This window comes from Adiantum capillus-veneris, chromosome 12, assembly GCF_014529385.1.
Source record: "Adiantum capillus-veneris isolate H3 chromosome 12, ASM1452938v2, whole genome shotgun sequence".
NCBI lineage: Eukaryota > Viridiplantae > Streptophyta > Polypodiopsida > Polypodiales > Pteridaceae > Adiantum > Adiantum capillus-veneris.
This window is the reverse complement of record NC_140942.1, coordinates 54,907,969-54,927,565: the sequence shown is the minus strand read 5'-3', so window position 1 is coordinate 54,927,565 and position 19,597 is coordinate 54,907,969.

Genomic DNA, 19,597 nt, shown 5'->3' with positions numbered 1-19,597 from the left:
GTTTCAATCATCTTTCCACACATTTTCAACCTCTGTTTTTCTATTTTAGTATATGGATAAGTCATCCATGTTTTCTCTTGGGTTTGGTTGTTTTTGAGTCTGGCTTCGTAAGCTTTAAAAGTGAGTCTAACTGCTCATTTACCTTTTTTGCCAACACTGCTCCTCCTGATCCTGCACTTTTGGGTTCTGCTATTTCCTTGAGTGCTATGGTTGCCATAGTGTGTGAGCTTAAACTAGCTAGATCTTCTAACCGCTCTAATATATCCTTTTTGTGTTTTAACTCCTCGGATAGAGCCATTTGCTCTCGTTCACTCCTGGCTTTCATACACGCCTTTCTATCTTTCCACAGTGTGTGAGCTTAGACTAGCTAGATCTTCTAACCGCTCTAATATATCCTTTTTGTGTTTTAACTCCTCGGATAGATCCATTTGCTCTCGTTCACTCCTGGCTTTCATACACGCCTTTCTATCTTTCCAAGTGCTTCTACGATTCTTCACTTTTGAACTTGGGGCATTGGTTTTTGGCTCTTCAATTATGGGTTCATTCGTCATTCTTTGAGCTTGGGCTCGTGTCACTGCCTGAATAGGTATTATTGTCTTGTTTTTTGACCCTCCACTAGAAGGCACAGCTTCCAGCATGTTCAAGGTAGTTTTGCTCCTTTGCTTGGGTTCTTAGGGCAATCTGGAATTTGTACCATATCCATTGGGATCTCCATAATATACATGCATAGGTACCAAAGCCTTTTCTTTTGGTTCGGTTACGGTCCTTGTGTATCTTATGCCGACCGGTCGTAATCGTGGTAGGGGTGGTTGTTGCCCCAACACTTGTTGTGGTCTTTCTACACCTACAGGTTCTGGTAGGTTGCCTGCTTGATACCTAGGCATCGGTGGAAGTTGAGGAGATGCTACCTGAGCCCCGGGAGCATACGGTCGTTCTCTCACATATCCCTTGTTATAATAACATTCTTCCGTCCCATGGTTTGTCCATTTTTGTTCAATACACCACTTTGGCTGTTTAGCCTGAGGTTTGGCGTACAGGTTAATCTTTTTTAGTACTTCTTCTACAAGCTGCTCCTAGTTTACAGCTACTTCTCCTTTCAGTGCTGTCTTAGCGGACTTGCTTCCACTTTGTTATGAGGATGAATCGTCATCGATATCCTTGAATTCACGCTCTTTGTAGACTGCACAATTGTCTACAAGGTAAAGAGCCTCCTTAGCTAACTCATTTAACGTCGTGCTCCTCTTCATATGTAAGTCCTTCTGGAGATCTGCATTCCTCAGTCCTTGGATAAATATAAGCATAAGTCTCGACTAAGTTGGCAGTTCTTCCACAGGGTAGAACTTAACATATCTTTTTAGTCATAGGGTTTCCTTTCGCACAGACTCCCCTTCTTTCTGTTTGAATTTATGGATTTGTGAGACTATATTATGAGCTATTCCCCTTTGTGAGAATTCCTCAATAAACTCGTCAAACACCTCCTCCATAGACTCAAAGTCTCTACGCTCCACAGAGTCAAACCATGTAGCAACATCCTCCTCTAGGGCTAGTCCAAACCCTGCAAATTGGGTAGGGATGTCTAATTCCTCTTCAGCTCTAATTACATGCACAAAGGCTGCTACATGATCTCTAGGATCTTTGTTTCCCGTGTATTTCTTGTTTACCCATTTTTGCACTTGAGAAGGTCTAATTTTATGATGGTCTACAAATCTCAGCATTGGAACTCCTCGTCCTAATTGATATACCTCCTCTGGCCTTCGGTAGTGGGAGGGTTCCTCTCCCAGTGGTGCTCCTAAGCCATAATTTTTGACGGTTTTTGCAAGAGATGGTTCATCTCTTCGAACTCGCTCTATGGGTGGTCTTCCAGGCTCTGTTGACCCTTGAGTTTTTGGCTTACTTTCACCTTGATACCGTGAATAGAGTGGTGATTCTTGTAAATCCCTTAGCCCTCGTGCGACTGGATAACCATCTCGGTTTAGGTCCTGTTCTAATGTTGCACTCTGTCGAAGCCATGCCTGCAATGCTGGTTGAGTTGCTGGTTGGTTTTGGTAGTTGAACGTCTGTTGTGGGTAGAATGTGAGGTCACGTCGTACTCTTCTAAAAATGGATTTGTCAATTTTCTAGGGGTGTAGGTGGCTCTTGGCATGTCTTCGGGGGCATATGTTGATGCTTCTGGGACTGTTTCCTTTTCTACCTCCTCTTGGAGAAAATGTTTGTATTCTCGCCCATACCTATCAACAAAAACGATATCCTTCCCCATAGCAATTTCATAAGAGAATAGGTAAAGAACCTTGTCTTTGCTTAATTTGTTTGGGTAGGGTTCTTTGCATCGGAAGTAAGAGACTATTCCCTCGCTCTCATGCTTGTAAATCCCCACATTCTCATTATAGGTTGAGACCCAGGTTGTTTTCTTATCATACATAAAACGCTCTCTAGGTTGATCAATGTTTGGAGGCGGTTCTTGAGTTTCTGAAACTATTTTTCCTTTTGCCTCGTTATCTCCATATCTATGGTAATCCTCAGGGTTACTAACTATCGGACATTGGTTTCCCTTTTTGTCTCGGAATCTATCTCCATCATCATAGAATCGAATTATTTCTAGTCTATGAGCAGGCCTTTCTTCAATACAGATACACTTGCGTCGTCGATAGTCAGAATAAACTAGGGCTCCCCTCGAGTTTGTTCCTTCTAAGAAGATCATAGTGAACTTGGAATCACTCAAAGGATTTAGGGAGGTACTTCCTCCTAGCATTGGTCCTTCATCTGAGAAACCTCCTGGCTGTTGACTACCCATCATGAAGAAGGACTTGCCTGATGAAGTGTAAGTATCACTACCCTCCTCAATAATCGGTGCTAGTGGATCTAGCCTTATCTGAGTTAGACTCTCCTCGGTGGACACTAAACTACCTTGATCACCTGCTTTTGGTCTCTAAAAATGTGTCTTCTTGATCTTAAATTCATCAAACTTAACAATGCAACTTACAACAAATCCAGCCACTCACTTGGAAAAGGATCAATTTTTGCACAACTTCTTGCTTTGCTGCTAAATATACCTGTACACGAACGTTTAATCTCAGCAATCGAATCAAAGCATTTAACCGCTAGAGGTGGTTTTAGTAATGATTGGTATAACTGGAGGGTTAACCTCAACCACTACTGTATTTTATACACTTCTAATGTTGTGGATTAGGTTTGCTAATCTGAAATTGTAATTCTCTCGGATGTTGGTTAATTTACCTAAAAAGTCTTAATTCCATCTTTGCTTTGTCAAAAAGGTCAAACATGGTCCAAATTCACTTCTGAAAGAAGTTTTGGAACTCTTAAGTCAATTGGAACATCACTGTATGTCCTCAGTCTGTTTTTCATTTCCCTATGTCCCAGGAGACATCCTACACGTAGGATGTCTCCTCCTCTGTTTTGCCTGGTTTTTTAACTATAGACTCCCCTTGATGTGCTGAGTCCACAGCTGTTTTTACTTTTTGATTTGGACACCTATAAGCTGGTCAATGGATCAAAAATCTGTTCCAGCAGCCTGATGTTGGTCTGACCAGTCAAACCAACTCCAATTTGGACCAAATTTGACTAGGAGGCCTGCCTCAGGCTATACAACACCTTGCTATGCCTATAGTCAGTTTCTGGCTTCAATTTCATGCATTAGACATTCTACGCGTAGCATGTCTAATTGCTCAAAATGGCTTCAAATGCAAAACCCAGACTCCTCTTGAGGTGCTGATCACTTTGGTATGCTCAAATCTCAATTTGGAGTGCCTCACACAGAACACATCGTAGGCATAGGATGTCTTTTTGGCCTGTTTGACCCCAGACTTGGGCCACAGCTTCCCCTTGATGTCATCAACCCAGTGCTATGCTTAGATTTTGGTTTGGATTTCAAAGACCCCAATTTTAGCTGTTCTAGCCCTTTTCAGTCAAAGATGCTAAAGTCTGCTTAGAACCCAAATTTCTTATCCAATTGAGATGAAGCCCTTCTCAAGCACTCAAAAAATCATTCAAATCATGCTCATGCAGCCACCCTATGATTTTGTTCTTAAAATAATACCTTGGCACAATTTGGGTAGGATGTCTAGCAATTTCGATCTATCTGGCCTTATCCTGTCAAGATATAGTCAAATTTCAACTTTCCAGGTGAAAATATAGTAAAACCTACCTTCTAACACACTAGTCAACTCAAAATTTCAAAAGTCTCACTAGATCAGCCTGTAGACATCCTGCGTGAAGGATGTCTCCCGAATTAAATTTTTCTTTTTCTTGACAGAAATGCTCTTGATGCTCTGCAGCTCTCTCAAAAACACTCATAGCAACTTTTGAACTTCACTTCATCTTTCAAACACTCTTTTGCATCTTTTACAACCTTGTGATGAACCTAACAGCAAGTATAACATGCATGAAGTGCTCTAGATCATGAATCATGACGTCCTACTTACCCTTCTCCTACTCATCATGTGAAATGGTGATATTGGTGTTTTGGTTGCTTCCTGGCCTCTCCGGACTCTCAAGCTCTCCTTTCACCTCTTCTACCACTCCAACTCCTACTCTCTACAACTCAACTAATACCTAGAACTATCTAAGTCTACCTAAGTCGAAGGATCTAGGCCAGACACTCGCTCCCTAGACTCCTCCTAAGACCTAGAGAGTCCTCCACCCTCTGATCCTATATAAATATAAAACAAGACTCTCGCAAACTAGAGAATCCCTATCCTCAAGGACTAGTCTCGGTCACCTACCTAGGGTTTTCGTCCCCAGCAGTGGCGCCAATGTTGGCGGATACGCCGCAACGCACGTCAGCACAGCGAGAACTCACCTAACAAGATTTGTGAGCTAAGTACAAAGCTCGACCCATAGGCACGTGGAAGCAAGCATAGGGTGTCAATCTACACTCGACCGACTCTTGACTAATTCCTACAGAGGTCTCTACCCAATGTCTAAGCTATAGCCTTTAAGAGTGCATAAGAGGAGACTTCCTACAACGCTTTCAAGAGCCGAATACCCATCAAACATTGTCGAAATGCCACAGAACTTGAAGGAGACCCTACTAACACCAATAGGTCACTCTCCCTAAGGTCAATGAACAAAAATCCCAACCCTAAACACCTGGTGAAAAATCACGTAGGATGTCTAGTCGAAATTTGCAGGTCGTCGTTTCCAAAATCTAAAGTGCCAAATGAGTAGCTCTACTCAATGCGAACGCGTGGATATGCTGAAATGTGAAAATGAATAACGTATGCTCACCGAATCACCAGATGAAGCTAGTAGGTCGAGCTCGCAAAACCAGACCGTACGCCTGCAATGTAGGTATCGGCACGTAGCTCTCGTCAAGGGCAACACGCTGCACTTATCCGCACTCAATTCCGAACATCGATGCGTGCGTAGCATCAAGATGAAACTCTCACTCTCTCTCGTACACAGTACGCTCACTCACAGACAATACTTTTTAAAAATGACAAAGGTTTTCTTCATTAAGGTAAAAAAGTGGAATAAATACCTTACAATCTCAAACCCTAATGTTTCAATTTGACCATCTACTCAATGTAAATGTCAAAAATGGGATACAATCTGGAAGCTTCTGTAAGCCCCACTATTTACAAAGGTGAAATGTCGTTTTTTCTCAATAAATGAATAATTACAAAAAATAATGTTCCCCCGAGCAGTCATTCTCCGTTGGGTGTGTCGAGCTGCTAACACGGAGTAAGCCCAAACCTTTGTGGATGGCTTCTAGCTCTTCACAATACAATACCTTTATGAAAAGATCTGCAAGGTTGTCCTACATTGCCACATAAGCCAATTTGATCTCTCCTACTGAGAGTCTCTCCTTGACCTAGTGGTAATGCACCTCAATGTGCTTTGTGCAAGCATGAAAAAACTGTGTTCCTCGCAATCACTAATGTAGTCTAACTTTCATTGTAGATGGTGTTGGTAGTGTCATGTCCAGTGCCGAAATCAGTCGAGCCATCCACACACAACCGTAGCTGTGAAGACTGCTTGGTACTTATCCTCACAAGTAGAATTTTCCACAATAGGCTACTTCTTACTCAACCATGAATACATGAACTGCCAACCATGAAATAGAAACCGCTTGTGGACACTTGTGTGTCAAAACAACCAACCCAATCTGAGTTCAAAAAAGCATGTAACTGTGGCGGCAGTGATCCTCCCTTGGGATAAAATAAGCCAAGATGTAAAGTGCCACTCAAGTAGCCCTACCAATTCTTAGACCTTGGGCTATGCATGAATTTGTTGACTTGTGAGGCTACAAATTAAATATCCAACCTCATGTTGCATATATAATTAAGGAAACAAATACAAGTTTGATAAAGAGTAACATTTGGAGGATCATCAGCATCATGAATTCTCAATTTCAAACTCCATGGGAGTAGCAATAGGTTTGCAATCCTCAAGTCCAAAACTTACATAGAAATTCCTATATGTAACTTGTCTGACACAAGGAAATACCACCATCACAATGCTTAAATTGTATGCCCAAGTAATGATGCAACAGCCCCAAATCTTTCATCTTGAAATTGTCAATATGTCTCTCATTTGGTGCAGTGATCAGAAAATCATCCACATAAAGAAAAACAATGAGAAGTAAATCACGCTAACATTTGACATACAATGTTCTTTTTTATGGACTGTTACAAAAGCCTTGTTAAACCAAAAGAGTTTCCACCATCTAATACCAAGCACGAGGAGATTGCTTCAACCCATACAAATATTTGTTACATTTTCGCACTCTATCTTCCTACCCTTGAATGACAAAAGCTCAAGACTACTCTACATAAAATTCCTCAAATATGTCACCATTCAAGGAAGCAATAACAATGTCTGATTGATGTATAGACTAACCAAAATGAGCTATCAATGCACGTAGAAAACACACAATATAATAGCTATACAACAAGTGGGAGAAAAGTCTTTTCATAATGCCTTTTTGCTATGGATAACCCTTTGCAACAAGTCCGGACTTATTGTGATCAATCTCACAATGAGGCTAGCATTTCAAGCTATAAACCCACTTTTTCCCAATGGCATTTTTTCCAAGAGGCAAATCACATAAAGTCCATGTGTCATTTTCTAAGTGCATCATATTCTGATTGCATGGCAGCCATCCAATTTTTTGAATTTTGTGCTTCATCAAAAGATGATCCTCAACATCACATAAGCTAAACTCAGTCAAATCATAACAATCTAATGCATAAGATGCATGGCTAGAACTTGAACAAGTATGGCTAGACAAAGGTGCATCCAATTTACTAGCACACAAAGTATGCACTAGCCAATTTGGCATACCTCTAGCCTGCTCATTCTCAACGCTTTCCTCATCAAGTACATCATGTACATCTGCATCAGTAGTAGGCTGATCTGTAACATTTCCACAAACCCCCATAGGCTATACATTTGCCTCATTGGAATTGCATTAGAACTTCCACCATTGAAAAGAGGAACCAAAGTTTCATAAATGTCCCATGAGCTTACATTATTGTCTCTAGGTCATGACCGCAAGGGCTGAACAGAATCTTCCACAAATAGAACATCTCATGAGACCAATATACACTTTGTTTACAGATGATACAACCTATAACCTTTTCTTTTAGCACTATTACAAAAAAAAAAGCATTTGCCAACCTTATCATCTAATATTTTGTGGAACCAAAGCATAAGCCAAACAACCAAAACTTCATATGTGCTCAATAAAAGACTTTTTTTCATGTGATGATTCATAAGGAGTCATAGACTGTAAAGCTTTTTCAGGACACATGTTAAGTACATAAGTGGATTACATAATAGCCTCAAGCCAAAACGAATGTGGTAAAGATTCCCTTTTGACCATACAATGTGCCATTTCTATAAGATACCAGTTTTTCCTCTTAGCAAAACCATTTTGCTGAGGTTTATACACGGGACTGTACATTCCTATTTTATCTCATGACAAGCCAGAAATGCATTCAATTCAAGAGGCATATACTCCCCCCCTCTATGGGAATGGAAGGTGCCCGTAGTACATTTTGAGACATTTTTTGCCATAGCTAAAAATTTCTTAAAGGACAAAAACACTTTGGACTTCACCTTAAGTGGATACACTCGTGCATCCATGGAGTAATCATCAATGACAGTCACAAAGTAAAGGCAATAGCCCAAGGAAGGAGTTTGCATGGACCCACAAACATCACTATGCACAAGATGCAACTTGCATGAAGCCCTAACCAAACCATCCTTTAGAAAATTTGAATGTTGTAATTTACCCAAAATACAACCTTCAAGAGGCGAAAAAGAAGCAATCATATTATATTTTTGCAAACGTAGAAAAATGGTAAAATTTAGATGCCCAAAGTGTGCATGCCACAGTTTTGCATCCAAAATAGCCTTAGAATCTACCACTGCATTTGTAAAATTCTACCCATACTTTTCATACAAAGTGAGCTTATACATCCCATGACTAAAATGCTTCATGCAACAATCTCATCACCAAAACTGAGATCATGAACTCTACATTTGTCATCCACAAATTTCACAACAATGCCAAGTCTAGCAAGTGCAGATATAGACAAAATTTTTTGCTCGATCCGAGGTACATATAATGCATCAAATAGCATTCGTAGAAAATAAGCACAATCTTTCCAACTCCCTTGACTGGATAAGAGCCATTGTTGAAACAAGTGAGACAATTCCCATGAGGGACATCCTTGAGAGAGGTAAATAAGCACAATGAGGGTAATGTGCTTTGTAGCACCACTGTCAAATTACATGAGCATATACAACAACTGACATACATGCCTCATATGCACAATACATTAAAATCCCATTTTGCATCAACATCAACATCACAATCTCCTTTCACATAAGACTCAACATGAGCTGCATTTGTAGTGGAACCAATATTTTTCTTCTTAGCCTCTATTTCCGTTAGCTTAGGACATTGCTTGATCAAGTGATCATTAGCTTTAAAATAATGGAAATACATCTTCTTTTTTCCCTTTTCACTGGAATTCCCCTACAAATTGTTGCCAACAAAAGCATTAGGAACAAGAGATTTACAACCTGTAGAAGAACCAAGAGAAGTGGCTACATTGTTGTCAGTACTTTTTCTTTGAGCACCAATAAAGGCATGTTCCATTGCATGTTTTTTAGCCCTTTGATTTTTGGAAAGTGACTCTTTCAACACCAATGTGCATAATGCATCCGACTTGACAACTTCTGGATTTATTTGGGTCATAAGTCTCCAAGTAGTAACAAAATTCTGGTACTAATCTGGCAAAGCATCAAGAATAGTTTGCACAAGAAAAATGTCATAAATGACTTTTCCTGCATGCGCATCTCTTACATCCCAATGAGAGTGCTCAGACATAGGCAAAACAGTTCTAACATCAACAATACTATTAGCAAAGTAGCCTGCGGCATTCTCAACATTGCCTCTATCTAGAAAACCAAGATTTACATCAATGCCCTATACAATGTTCCAAAAGCCTTTGACACAAGGACATGTTGTGTCATGTAAGCCCACATAGGATAATTGTCCCCATCCAATCTTTCCTATAAAACAACAAACATCTTGAACACATTTGTGTTGTTGTTAGCTATGGTGAATGCCTGCACTTGATGTAAAAACTACTTGAAAAGAGGAGAAACAAAGTAGGAGCAACACGTGCTATATGCTATATAGCATGAGCCGTAGAAGAATGTAAGGGACTTTTTATGCAAAAAACGACACTAACAAAATTTTTGCACAAAATGAAGAATTAGTCTAGAGCCCCATCTATATCACTTACATCACACCATTTGATGAATACATCAGCAAGAAAGAGAATTTTAATTTGAGGTATGAATTCATGTAAAACAATGTTAAAACCATTTATCAAATGTGCAACTGAACCAGTTGTTCCGTGAGGTAAGTTGCACATCCTTACCAAACCCAAAGGTGCCATCATGGTAGTCAATTTTTTGCCTATGAAACCCTATCTAAAATTGGCCCTATACCCAACATTTATGTATATTACCTTATTGACGGGTTTCATATCACGGATTAGAAAGCGAGAAGAAAAGTGTGTCACCCTCAAAGCCAACTTTTCTTTAACCCGCAAAGCCAAATCTCCTAAGCCTCATTAAAAGCCTTAAGAAATATTAAATCTCTCGAATCCCTCAAGCTTAAGACCATAAGCTATCCTTAACCTGTGTTAACCTTCATATGCAAAAGCTCTTAAGCTATCAAGAGTGGAATTAATCCTCATCTCTCGGAGCCATAAGCCAAGCTCTCTAAATCGAGCCTAATCTCAAACCATTAACGGAGCCTAACCTAAGCCGAGATTGTAATCCATCAATAGCCATTTGAATCGGGAAGAAGAAGCCAAATCTGACGGCCATTGGAAGGAAAAAATCTTGAGCCTTACCGGGAAGAAATAGAAGGCGATACAAAGCAGGTCATTGATAATTCTCTTGTTAGCACCTGGATTAAGCCAAGTTTCATCTTGTAAAGAGCATTAAGCCTCCATTAATGATTGATTAATGATGACTATTGTGGATTAATTGGAATTAAGAGTACCGTTTGTTTTGAGCTTTGTATTGTTAATTGTGCCTGCTGCATCTCTTTAGCTCTCACAACCAGGGGCCCGCCGGCTCACCTTTCGCACAATCATCCCCCCACATTCTTGGTGAACCCAATGCGAAACGAGGTGGGGTGGGAGGTCAGGATGGAGATTCCAACAGAATTGAAGCAGTTTATTGAAGATTACAACCTGCATAGATTTGATAAAAATCTAGCAGCGGCAGATTTGACAAAAATGTTGGGCTTAGTTAAGGGTGCTTTCAAGAAGCAAAAGCTATGAAGATGAAAAAGCATATTGATGACACAGTGGAGATGGCACTTGATGCCGTACACGAAGAGTATGGGATTTTTCAAGGGCATGATCCAGATGGACTCCTTGCATGCTATCAAGTGGAGATGAAGAGACGAGGAATTCCAGAAGATCGGATGATTTTGACCTTTGAAGAAGTTGTACCCTCCGAGTTTAAAGATAAGGTATGAGAACTGGCCGAGACATACCCCACACAGTGGCACTATTTTGTAGATAGTTTTGTTCATGAAAGCTAAAAATTTATCGAGTTAACAATGAAGGAGATTAATGAACGAAGCCAGATTGTTTTCTATAAAGAAGAAGGGGATCATATGAAGCTCCTTAATTATGATCAATTTTGGGACCATATTTATGCAAGCAGTCAAGCCAAAGAAAATACATCTTTGGAAGTAGTAGATTTAGCGACAAAAGGACTATATTTTGAGCAATCGAGCAAAGGTACATAATAAATTTACAATTGAAACATAAATGTATGATCTTTTTTGAAGATTTCTCGCATCCAAGCTACTTCGATTAATGGTTCTAGTGAAGATCTAGACTGTACAACAAAATTTTTCAAGATACTGATCTTGGCATGGGATGCTCTCAACAAGTTTATCAAGAATATGAGCCACTATAGGCTTCTAATAGTTCTATCGGCACTATAGCTGAACAAGGCAACATATTTATTGCAGATGATTGCATTAAAAAATCTATTATATATACGATAGCTAATGAAGTGATCGAGATTGTGAACCTAACACAGGATGTACCTGATAATGCTAATGAACCTATGGTTGCTTCTGGCAATATGTTTGTCGATTCTATTATCACAGAAGCAGATTCCATAATTGATGGGTTTTTGGCCCAATCTGAAGGAGAAGGTTATAGCAGTTTGAAAGAGCTTTGTGATGCATAAACCCCTTTAGAAGGGGTGCCTGATGAACCTTTTCAAAGTAATAATGTCTTGCTAAGTAGCATGGATGTAGAGGAAGATATTGAAGATTGCCTACATCATGTTGATTGTGAACAGGATATTGACATAGATTGTACATCTATGCTTATATACGGGCTGCAAGAAGATCCAACTCCTATAGCTTTGAAGAATGTTGAGACTTCCAAAGGTGATTTTCCCACGGATGTTATGGATGAAGATTTTAAAGACAAATCATTCATTATCAACCTCAAGAGTAAGGTAAAAATCTCTCTGATGATACAGGTCTAGAAAGTCCTAAGGTTTTTCATAATGGCTATGAAGCTAGAGGGGGTGATGATGCTAAATCATCCCTGATACTACATAAAGTGCACATGATTTGTCATTTTCTTGGACGATGTGCCAACTGTTGCTGGATTTGGATACTATTCGTAGTAATTCTTATGTCAATGATGTTCTGGCTACCAGTAAAAGGGAGTCAGAATTCTTTAATTCTTGCTGGTAATGACCTTAAGCTACCAAAAGTTTAAGACGTGGATTTCGCACTATGCTTCAGGTGAAGCTCTAGTATATTGTGGAGGCCATCAATGCTATGTGATCTTAATGGTATTTGATCCAGGTGATTCGACAAATCTTCAAAAGCAGGTTCACTATGGATGGGTATTTTTGGGTCTACATAGTGGTTTCTTTCTGCTAGATCTAGGGATAGCATATTTGTAGCACAAGTGCTTGAAGTTGTTTGTTTCAGAATATGTATGCTGATGTGGATATTATGTTGCTCCACTATTGGGGCAATTCCTTATTATCCCATTTGATCCTGGGAGCTATTGAAGAGCAACTGCTAGATTCAAAGACTTCGTTCAGGTTACTTGGCAGTAGATTTATTTTTGTATGTATGCTAAGACATAATTGTTTATGGTTATATGATCAATACGCTTACATGGCTAGCTTCCAGTTGACATCTTGGACAGTTGTTATATTATCTTCACATCTTTTGAGATGGTTTTGCTACCAGAACTTGACGACCATTCCGTGTGTAGACAGAGTAAGGGATACTTGAGCTTGATAGGGTTCCTTAAAGAGATCTGATGGTCAAGCCGTGTGCATAAGTAATTGGAGCACTTGAGTTTGGTGGGGTTCACGAAATAGATTTTCATAATTCAATGCTTTGGAGATATGATCACTACGGTTCAAAGATTTGTGATGGGATAGATACAAGATAATTGAGTTAGACTATTGATGACTATGTGATTGATCCGGCACCAGCGGTGCTGGTTTCTGAGCCGGTCCAACACGGCCTGCCATGTCATAAAGTAGCCATTCCCATTAGCGATATTGCTAATGGATGGCTAAAAATAGAAAGCCCATGATAACAAAAGGGACGGCTCTTGGGACTCATTCTACATCTTCTCTTGCCATGAGTTCTCTCTCCAAAAGAGGAAGCGAAGGCTCATAGGCTCTATCTCCTTAAGCAAAGAATACAAAATCTCTCGAACTCGGAAGCAAAGGTTAGCCCAAGTTCTCTTATTTGGGGGGAAGTCATCCTCTTCTCTCTGGAAAGGATTAGCAAGCGAGAAGAAAATCATGTCGCCCTCGAAGCCAAGTTTTCTTTAACCCGCAAAGCCAAATCTCGTAAGCCTCATTAAAAGCCTTAAGCAATCTTAAATCTCTCGAATCCCTCAAGCTTAAGATCATAAGCCATCCTTAACCTCTATTAACCTTCATAAGTGAAAGCTCTTAAGCTATCAAGAGCGCAGTTAATCCTCATCTCTCGGATCAATAAGCCAAGCTCTCTAAATCGAGCCTAATCTCAAACCATTAGCGGAGCCTAACCTAAGCCGAGCTTCTAAGCCATCATTAGCCATTTGAATCGGGAAGCAGAAGCCAAATCGGACGGCCATTGGAAGGAAAAACTCTTGAGCCTTACCGGGAAGAAGCAGAAGGTGATACAAAGCAGGTCATTGATAATTTTCTTGTTGGCACATGGATTAAGCCAGGTTTCATCTTGTAAGGAGCATTAAGCCTCCATTAATGATTGATTCATGATGACTATTGTGGATTAATTGGAATTAAGAGTACCATTTCTTTTGAGCTCTGTATTGTTAATTGTGCCTGTTGCATCTCTTTTCCCCACACCTCTCACAGCTAGGGGCCCAGTGGCTTCCCGGCTCACCTTTCGCACAATTGTCCCCCGACAACGGGGCCAATCGTAAAGGGGTCCAAATGAGAGATGGTTTATCAAAGAGCAAGGCTAGCCAATGGAGCTCAAATAACTTAGGGTTAGCTTCATTGAAGACCTCCTAAGGTTAGTCTTAAAAGTCCTTTGATGTTAGGTAATCTAGGGCTGATCTTGAGGTGGGAACCCTACCCAAGCTTGAGGTGCTTATCGTTCTTGATGAATAAGGTTCTTGAGGTGCTTATCATGCTTGATGAATAAGGTGCTTGTCATACATGATGACTAAGGTGCTTGCCGTTCTTGCTCACTAAGATGCTTGACGTGCTTATTGTGCTTGTTGACTAGGGCGCTTCAAGTGCTTGTGGGAATACTACCCAATCTTGAGGTGCTTTGTCATGCTTGATGACTAAGGTGCTTGTGTCTCATAAGTCAAAGGCATCCCTAAAAAGGAGGGGAAGATCCCCGAATCTAGGGAAATAAGAGATAACACACACACACACACACACAAGGTATGCCAAGCCTCAAGAGGCAACAAGGACATATGTCAAGTCCCTCTTTCTGAAAGGGGAAATGGGGACAGTTATCCCAAGACTACCCTTGTTTCTTGATATGCATTTTGCATGTGATTGGACAGCTTGTAGGGTCCAATGAGCTTCCAAGTTGATCTAGAAGAGGGGGTTGACCAAAGGAAGAAGGGGGGTTTCTTGGGGGTATACACTCACACACACACTCATTGTGTAAAGTGAAAAGTGCAAGAGCTCCATCTTCTTCTCCAAGCGAGTAGAGAAGTTAAGAACCTACCCCAACACTCTTGGCTATGCAATGCAAATCCAGCCAAGATGCATGCTTCAATGCTTAAGCTTTCCATCTTCTCCATCTTCATTACTATGCTATTATGTATGCTATAAAGAAGAGTGATGATAAGTGAGGAACTATTTTTTTGTCCTATGAATGTTTCTTTTTCCTCTTCCCTACCCTCATTCCCCGCTAGCTCTCTCCACCTTCGAGGTGTTTGAGGCCTTGAGATAGTTAATTATTTATACAAAGTCTATGTTATGCTTGTAATGCATGAATCTTTACATTTTCCTTGCATCACCTAGTTCACAAGGAACAAAAAGATTGTATTATACAAAATTTCTTTTGGCGGGAAAATCTATAATACAAATGCCTATTGGAGAGGGGACCAGCTACACATAAATCCAATCCTCAATTGTTGTCAAGCTCTCTAAACTCTCTCTCTTGCAAAAGTATTGTTCATTCCAAGTTTATTAAGTAATATTATTATGTTTCTACCATCAATTAAGTCACCCTCTATGCTCTGAAACTAGTCTCACAAAAATTCTCTCTTTAATTCTCCTAGTTCAGCTATTCTCAAAGTTCATAGGCCATTTCCATTACATTGGTATCAGAGCATTTGGTTTCTCTTTTCTTGCTTAAGAAGAGAGGTCCTTAAGTAGCCTATCAAATTATCAATGGTTGATTTGTTTAGTTATATTAGGGTAAGTGGGACTGGGATATATTATCGATTTTGTTGAGCCTAGTGTGTGGGATATGGTGCACACCTCGCGAGATTTGTTCTTAATAATGGGGTCTTTTTAGAGTTTCCTACGGCTTTATCATTATTGATCCATAAGAAGTTTGAAAGGAGCTATCCCTCAAAAATTATACAATATTTGACCCACTCCACTACTCTCTAAAATTAGCCAAATTGAGCCGTGGGTGTAGATGCTTAAGTGTTGATTTTCAAAGGCTAAGAGGAGTAGCAACTAAGGTTTTGAATTGCCAAAAAGTAAACTAAGTAAACACAAAAAGTATTCTATACATAAGTATAAATAGCATGGTTGACACTAACCAAAATATCTGAATGAACATTAATAACTTTTATTTTTCACATGAAGGTTCTAATGATGATGCCCCCATGTTTGTCAATTATCTTGTTACTAGGTTGCAGCAAGCTATGGGAAACCATGCTTTGCAAGACAAAATTACTCAACAACTTTGTGATTATGGGATTTCCCTTCCTCTCCAAGAGGAGAGAGAGCTTAGGAGATCAATTGATGAGACCCCCAAAAGAAGACTCTCTCCCATACATGAGGAGGAATCCAAAGAACGGGAAAGTAATGAATCCCTAATTTTCTCTGAAGACGGTGGTCTAGATGATCGCCAACTCCTCCCAAGAGGAAATGGTGAACCCAGTGTCCTTCTCGTCATCACTCCAAAAGGGAAGAGAGGAAACAAATAAATAAAAGGGCAAGAAAGAGGTCACCCTCTTCTCGTTTGTTTTCACCTTCATCTTCTTTCGACGAAAGTTATGGCTATTCTCCTAGAGAATACAAGAGGGGAGGACATCAAAAATATTACACTGCATGATGAAGGTCACAAAAACTCAAGAAGTTTAAAGAGGGAGGAGTGAGTATCTCTTTTCTCACCTATGATGGCACCTTTGGTGCCACTGACAAAGTATTTGCCTTCGTCTAGAAATTTGGTGCGGCCTTTGGAGACAAGGGCTTCATGGAGTCCTCCAAGCTATGCCATGTAGCTATGTACTTCCAAAAAAGATCTTCAATGGTGGGCTAGCCTTCTTGGCAACGGTGAAGTCTCAAAGACATGGAAAACTCTACGAGTTTCCATTATGAAGAAATTCCTTGCAAGCGATGAAAAGGACAAACTGCTTACGGAATGTTGAAATTTGAAACTTCTCTCCCATGAGTCTACTCACAAATATGTGGACAAGTTTTGGGTCTTACATCTCAAGGCTACTGTCTTTCAAAAGATAGACTTCGTCGAGCAAGAGCAAAAGCAAAAAAAAATTGTAGGATTACTTAAAGAGATGGCCAAGTATGTCAACTCCCATTATACTGGTTCTATCACCAAAGAAATCCACCACACTATGGTTGCTTCATGCATCAATTTACAACAACGGGCTAGATGCAATGTCAAGCCCATGGAAAGCAAGACAAAAGTGATGCAAAAGGAGAACCAATGCCCAAAACTCTTCCCAAGGAAATTTCAATAACAACAACAGCAACAATCAGTCCAAGGAGAAGGGAGCTTATAGAGGTAAAAACAAAATCTCTCCTGAAGAGCTTGAAGCTTTTCACAAGGACCATAAATGTTTTAAGTGTGGGGAGCAAGGACATGGCTATCGCTCTTGCCCCAAAACAAATGCCCGCAATGATACTCGTAGATCTTCCGCTATCGAAGCTCCAAAAGAGAATGCTCACTTTGCAAAGAATCACCTCTGTCATGGATGCTTGAGAGTCACTCGCTGCCTGCATCATTGTCTGTGTCATTGCCTACATCATCGCTAGAAGGCTCTAGAAGAATCTAGGAGGATCTAGAAGATTCTAGAAGTTCTAAAAGTATCAAGGAGATTCTAGAAGTTTCTAGAAGCATGGAGAAGCTTCCGGAAGAATCTAGAAGTTTCTGGAAAGCTCTAGAAAGTTGAAGAAGGTTCTAGAAGAGCTAGAAGGATCAAGAAGTTTCTAGAGTCTTGGAGAAGATTCCGAAAGAATATAGAAGTTTCTAGAAAGATCTATAAAGTTGAAGAAGGATCCATAAGATTCTAGAAGAACTAGAAGGATCAAGAATGTTCTAGAAGATTCTAACCTCGTCAAGAAGAACCTAGAAAGTAATAACCTCCTCAGGTAACCTCCTCAAGCACTAGTATAAATAGGGATCTTGGCCAGAAGCCCCTCAGTCTTGCCAAACTATTATGAGCGCGTATAGAACTAGAAGAGAGCGAGAGGAGGTGCTCACAATATTCAAGAACTTGGGACTTGACGATAAGCTTAATTTTGATTAGAAGACTTAATACTTTATTAAGAGAGCTAGATACAAGACTTGGATTACATGACTTGCGTACAAGACAAGACTTGATTGCAACGAAAAGACTTGAACATAAGACAAGAACTAGAAGAGGGTTTTCGTTTTTCACACATATCACACTGTGTACATCATAGAATTTGGTCCCAAGTAATGAAAGGATTGAGAGTGAGGTAGATATTATAGCTACATTATGCATGTGCCATGGCATGATATACACCCCCTCTAAACCTGAACATCTTCCGACATGTACCACACATACCATATGCAGGTTCATTCTTTATTTAACTCAACATACATATTGATCTGTATCTCCTCTTCTTTTGAATAGTTTGATTCTTTTCCTTGCAACGGAAATCTTCATTTCTATCCCATTCAACTCATACAAGGTATAAGTTGCATTAACATGTCCATGTTTAACCACATAAGGACCAAGCCATCTCTTTGAAATCTTTCTCATTGTTGAGAGTTCGTTATCAATACTATTTTTATACACCAACACCCAATCACCTTCCTCAATAGCTCTAGGTCTGAGCATGTGAATTTTATCAAATCCATCCTTATTTATCAACGTTACATCTCCCAATCGTGCTATTGCAATCTCAATATCTTGTGTTCTTCATTCTAATTGTTGTATGCACAAAGCAAGAAGGTCCTCCCTACTCATTCCATTGTCCCAAGGCAATACATTCCATGTAGGAATTGCATCCTCAATTGGCATTATGTTCTTCTTTCTAATTGTTGTATGCACAAATCAAGAAGGTCTTCTCTACTCATTCCATTGTCCCAAAGCAATACATCTCATGTAGGAATTACATCCTCAATTGGAATTATAGTTTTTAACCATACATTACTCACAATGTATATAGCCAGTAATTGATCTATGACTTGTACAATTAGCCCATAAAACATGAGGCAATGACCCAGGCCCCTCTCCCAATTTTCCTTTGCAAGCCTTAGCCAACGCTTTAATGATAGGAGGATGCCCATGTTCCAATTTACCATTCCTAGCTTTGTCGGCATCCAACTCACCCGTGTAAGTTGTTACTTTCCCAACACAACTATAATGGCTAATCACATTGTCTAAGAGGGATTTAGATGATGACCGGCTCCCCGCGGGATTTACTGCAAGAATACCTGCAACCTTTACCCCGTACACGTTATCGCGATCATTATCGCAGACCGGTTTATTCTAAAAAAACAGATGACCGTTTGGATTATCCTTTGCAGGACCATGCAAAAGGTCATCTATTTTTTTATTTATTTAAAATATTTTTAAAATTTATTATTAATTACAAAAAAATATCACAATTGGACAATACATTGAGCCAAAAAAAGATTGATAATTTCATTTACATAAGTGAAATTACAATTGGAGGAGGTATTGAGCCAAAAAATGATAGGTATTGCATTTACATAAAGGGCAAAAAAAGCCCGTGTGTACAAAATAGAGGATGGTCATGTGGGATAGGGCAAGCGGGACCCGCGTATACAAAATAGAGGATGCTCATGGGGGAGATGGTTGGCATTTCGCGTGGAACTCCTTGATTATTATTTTGTTGTAATTATTATTAATTAGAACAAAATATCACAATTGGACAATACATTGAGCCAAAAAAAGATTGATAATTTCATTTACATAAGTGGAATTACAATTGGAGGAGGTATTGAGCCAAAAGATGATAGGTATTGCATTTACATAAAGGGCAAAAAAAGCCCACGTGTACAAAATAGAGGATGGTCATGTGGGATAGGGAAAGCAGGACCCGCGTATACAAAATAGAGGATGCTCATGGGGGAGATGGTTGGCATTTCGCGTGG